At 31.6% G+C, this 5,517-nt stretch overlaps 2 long non-coding RNA genes across 3 annotated transcripts in view; both read right to left on the minus strand.

Moving 5' to 3' along the window:
- Nucleotides 1-1,992, minus strand: part of LOC112156473 — a 6,326-nt gene extending 4,334 nt beyond the window's left edge. Inside the window, exon 1 of the long non-coding RNA XR_002920970.2 lies at nucleotides 1,931-1,992. This is a non-coding gene — a long non-coding RNA (uncharacterized LOC112156473). The remainder of the gene's footprint in view (nucleotides 1-1,930) is intronic.
- Nucleotides 1,993-3,191: 1,199 nt separating this feature from the next.
- Nucleotides 3,192-4,897, minus strand: LOC118600030. Of its 2 annotated transcripts, XR_004949599.1 has the most exons (3): nucleotides 4,830-4,897; nucleotides 3,793-3,990; nucleotides 3,192-3,387 (listed from the first exon to the last, which is right to left on the minus strand). It is a non-coding gene; the product is annotated as an uncharacterized LOC118600030 (long non-coding RNA). The 2 variants fall into 2 exon arrangements; XR_004949598.1 differs by having other exon boundaries at nucleotides 3,793-4,891.
- Nucleotides 4,898-5,517: the final 620 nt, after the last annotated feature.

The following is a 5,517-nucleotide window of genomic DNA, read 5'->3' on the forward strand; positions in this document are numbered from 1 at the left end:
TCCCTGCTCTCACTACAAATCACAATATCATCTGCAAACATCATGTAAAGATCATTTAGGAGGTTTAACTGACAGAACAGCTTTTTTTCTGTTCTTTGTGGGTGAGATCGTCTTCTTTGAAACCAGCAAGACATTCCATACTCATGTGTTTTTTGTCAACTTTTTTATCACCTTTACCACATTTTTCTAAATATTCTTTATATGCTTCTGGACTACATCCTCCTCCACGAATGCTCATCACCACTTGGATGAGAGAATTGTGCTGGATTCCATATTCAGACAGCAGCTTGGAGTCTTCATCCAACCTGTTACCTCTATATAGTAGATACAAATCTTCACGCTTCACTGAAAAGAAGAAATACACCAACACAAAGAGTTTCATCAAATAATTTCTTTCATTTTGTAAGTTTGTAGATATAGTTTTTTTAAATAGTCTTCCAGTTATTTTTAGACATTTAAGTTGTTCATTCATAAAACATTTTACAAATTCGTCAGTGTATCGTGTTTATTACTTCAACTTTCAACACTGATTTAAAACAAACAATCAAACAAACAGTGTAACTTTTAGTTTCAATCTTAAATCATTGCAAGTTTTAGAGGTAACTTTACTCAGATTTATATCAGCACATGTTAGAAAAGATTTTCAGATTTTACACATATTGAACTATATTTCTTGTCTGTTTCTTCTTTTTTTCTTACCTGCGTTATATTGAGGAAGTTGTTGATCTATCTTCTCCTTCAGCTGTAAAACTGTGATTTTCTGCATCTCTTCCTCGGTATCACACAGATAGATTTCCTTCTTTTGTCCTGTCATACTCCGAAATTCAACCCAGTATTTTTTTTCCATTTTGATTCAGTTTCTCGTCTTCTCTGAAGGAAGTCGAACAGCCTAAAGAGCTGGTTAGAAAATAGAAAGGTGTGTTAATCATTGACTGTACATGAGAACGTCTTAAACAGGAAATATAATCTCCTGTTTTTATACTTCACTTGAACACTGTCTACAAGTAGACGTGAACACGCAAAGACCAGTGACCATAGACCTAATACCAGCATGTGATTTGTAAATGTTTGTGTTGTACAATAAAGTTTGTAAAAAAAAAACCTCATCAGTCACTGAAACCAAACTTAAAACTGACAAAAGGAAAACTTTTGATGCTTCTATCGTGTTAAAAAAAAACTCTATAAAAATATATTCATATTAATCGATTCATTTAAAATGTAAGTTTGATTTAAAAAAAATTAACATTTCCATAAGGTAGCAGTCACATCCAATCCAATAAAAACTCACATTTAACCCAAAGTCTTTAGTCGTCTTGAATTATGATAAACTCAAAAAGTCCTTTTGTGCAGCATAACATATTGATTTTTATCTTTTACTTTATTTGAACTTCAATCATTACAAAACGAAAAAACAGAAAAGGTCTAAGAACAAAAAAGAGTGAAGGAGAGGAAACAAAATCATCTTTACACAGATACAAGTCTAAAGAAATATCTGATTTGTTGTGTAAAGTTAAATCAGTATCGATAAGAGGAGTAGTATCAATAAAATCAAAACAATACTCATCCCTAATTTTAAATGTGTTGTAATACCTCTGTGGTTTAGTGAGGACGACCTGTTGAGTAAATATTTGTTAGTTTATCTTGTTCATTTTTTAGTTTTGTTACAGTTTCCAGGTACATCTTCAAACATAGAAATTCACTTTTGTATTTCTGGACAGAAACATTTACAAGAACAGAGAGACCTGAACTGTTGCTCAGTGCTCCAAATTCCTCTTGAAACGAAAATATGTTTCTTTAAGAAATCAAGCCTGAAGGACAGAAAAGAGAAACTTAGATCAAGTTTCTTGATGTTCATAAATCTTGTAAAGACCAGAAAGTTTAGTTTTCTGAAATATTATTGAATCCTTTCAGATACTTTCAATTTCCTGACCGAACAGTTTTGATCCAGATGCCAGTTTGAATGAGGAAAACGAAGATGATCATGAATCTGTGGATCCATCAGAATGGAGAGGAGCAGGGAGCTTNTTGTTTAATTTATTTATTTTGTAGCTTTTATGTCTTAACTTTCAGATTCACTTTGTCCTAGCAACTTTATCATCTTATGTTTGGATATTAACCAGAATCTGTAGACGATCAGATCAGTAAAATCCTCACAGACTGAAAGAGAATCAAACCAACTTCAGGAGTTAAAAACATCTACTTTAATAGATTTCTCTACCGTCAATACTATGACAGTGCAGGAAGAATTGATCACATTTCTCATCAGGTTACATTTTTCATGGGAAACAACAGAGTAAAGAGTGAGAAACATTTAGTATTACATGTTCAAATTATTATGTGATCAGGTAAACACGATCATACAAAAAAAAAAATCAGAAAATAAATTATTATACAACATTATGTTGGCTAATCATGTTTTTTCTTGCTTTAGACTAATTCTTGGATTTGTTGAATGAATATTTTGAATATTAAAAATACATTGAAGTTATTATCCTAAATAATGATAAAAAGAGAAAAATTCTTCCACATAAAACTGACTTATTTAGTAGAATCAAACATTCTCAAAACATGAAAGAAAAACCACAAAACATAGAAAACATTTAAACCATCATCATTACATGAATGTTTAAGTTTTCTACAACAACTCTGGTTTTCTTTTTTAAAACGAGTTTGTAAAAAGAAATAAAAATATCTTGAGACCAAATCACAACATCAATCCTGATTCTGAAAATATTCCTGTAAACCAATTGATTAATATTTGACTGGTGATCAAACTGTGAATAAAATCTTTTATTCTGACAGAAATACATTCACAATGACTTTTAGATTTGATCAATATCAAGAAAACATGTTTGATTAAACCATAAGAAAAAAAGATGAATACATTTCAAAGTTTTATCAAACAATATCTTCTGTTTTTACTGATTGTTTTCAGATTAGAGTTTTATTTATCTGATGAGTCATTTTTCTGAATGATTTATACATTTATCTTGACACTGAGCCTTTGGACAAGACAGTTGATGTGTAATTTACTCAATGCTGTAAAAATATATCTGTAAACTTCTTAACATAACTGTCTGCTACATACTAGATGTAAAGATCATTTAGGAGGTTTAACTGACAGAACAGATTTCTGTTCTTTGTGGGTGAGATCGTCTTCTTTGAAATAAGCAAGACGTTCCATACTCATGTGTTTTTTGTCAATGTTTTTATCACCTTTACCATGTTTTTTTAAATATTCTTCATATGCTTCTGGACTTCCTCCTCCATCAAGTCTCATCACCGTGTGGATAACAGACATGTTCTGGATTCCATATACAGATAGCAGCCTGGAGTCTTCATCCAAAAACTTATCGGCGAAGATCAGACGCAGATTTTCACACTTCACTGAAAGAAGAAATACACCAACACAAAGAGTTTCTTCAAATCAATTCTTTCATTTTATAAGTTTGTATTTATAGTTTTTTTAAATAAAATCTTCCAGTTATTTTCAGACATTTCAGTTGGTCAATCGTAAAACATTTTACAAAAATCTATTTTCAAACTTGTCAATGAATCGTGTTTATTATGTCAACTTTCAACACTGATTTAAAACAAACAAACAATCAAACAAACAAACAAACAAACAAACAATCAAACAAACAAACAGTGTAACTTTCAGTTTCAATCTTAAATCATTGCAAGTTTTAGAGGTAACTTTACTCAGATTTATATCAGTACATGTTAGAAAAGATTTTCAGATTTTACACATATTGAACTATATTTCTTGTCGGCTTCTTCTTTTTTTCTTACCTCCATCAAATTGAGGAAGTTGTTGATCTATCTTCTCCTTCAGCTGTAGAACTGTGATTTTCTGCATCTCTTCCTCGGTATCACACAGATAGATTATCATCCTTACACCCTCATAGCTGTTAACTTCAACCCTGTATTTTTTTTCCATTTTGATTCAGTTTCTCGTCTTCTCTGAAGGAAGTCGAACAGCCTAAAGAGCTGGTTAGAAAATACGAAGGTGTGTTAATCCTTGACTGTACATGAAAACAGGTTAAACAGGAAATATAATCTCCTGTTTTTCTACTTCACTTGAACACTGCCTACAAGTAGACGTGAACACGCAAAGACCAGAGACCATAGACCTAATACCAGGATGTGATTTGTAAATGTTTGTGTTGTACAATAAAGTTTGTAAAAAAAAACTCATCAGTCACTGAAACCAAACTCAAAACTGACAAAAGGAAAACTTTTGCTGCTTCTATCGTGTTAAAAAAATTCTATAAAAATATATTCATATTAATCGATTCATTTAAAATTTAAGTTTGATTTAAAAAATTAACATTTCCATAAGGTAGCAGTCACATCCAATCCAATAAAAACTCACATTTAACCCAAAGTCTTTAGTCGTCTTGAATTATGATAAACTCAAAAAGTCATTTTGTGCAGCATAACATATTGATTTTTATCTTTTACTTTATTTGAACTTCAATCATTACAAAATGAAAAAACAGAAAAGGTCTAAGAACAAAAAAGAGTGAAGGAGAGGAAACAAAATCAACTTTACACAGATACAAGTCTAAAGATATATCTGATTTGTTGTGTAAAGTTAAATCAGTATCGATAAGAGGAGTAGTATCAATAAAATCTAAACGATACTCATCCCTAATTTTAAATGTATTTTAATACTGCTGTGGTTTAGTGAGGACGACCTGTTGAGTAAAGATTTGTTTGTTTGTCTTTTTCATTTTTTAGTTTTGTTACAGTTTCCAGGTACATCTTTAAACATAGAAATTTACTTTTGTATTTCTGGACAGAAACATTTACAAGAACAGAGAGACCTGAACTGTTGCTCAGTGCTCCAAATTCCTCTTCTTGAAACGAAAATATGTTTCTTTAAGAAATGAAGGACAGAAAAGAGAAACTTAGATCAAGTTTCTTGATGTTCATAAATCTTGTAAAGACCAGAAAGTTTAGTTTTCTGAAATATTACTGAATCCTTTCAGATTCTTTCAATTTCCTGACCGAACAGTTTTGATCCAGATGCCAGTTTGAATGAGGAAAACGAAGACGTTCATGAATCTGTGGATCCATCAGAATGGAGAGGAGCAGGGAGCTTGTGGACCGCTGGAAAAGGATTCACTGCACTGGAACGACTGCAGAAGAAGTTTCAGCTTCTGTAGACGATCAGATCAATGAAATCCTCACAGACTGAAAGAGAATCAAACCAACTTCAGGAGTTAAAACATCTACTTTAATAGATTTCTCTACCGTGAATACTATGACAGTGCAGGAAGAATTGATCACATTTCTCATCAGGTTACATTTTTCATGGGAAACAACAGAGTAAAGAGTGAGAAACATTTAGGATTAATGTTCAAATTATTATGTGATCAGATAAACACAATCATACATAAAAAAAACATCAGAAAATAAATTATTATACAACAGTGGCGGGCCGTCAGGGCCTGCAAGGCCTTCTCTGCTGGCCTAAAAATATCTGAATCACAGACTGATATTAATTATTAT

Source organism: Oryzias melastigma, linkage group LG18, assembly GCF_002922805.2.
Source record: "Oryzias melastigma strain HK-1 linkage group LG18, ASM292280v2, whole genome shotgun sequence".
In the NCBI taxonomy this organism is placed as follows: Eukaryota; Metazoa; Chordata; class Actinopteri; order Beloniformes; family Adrianichthyidae; genus Oryzias; species Oryzias melastigma.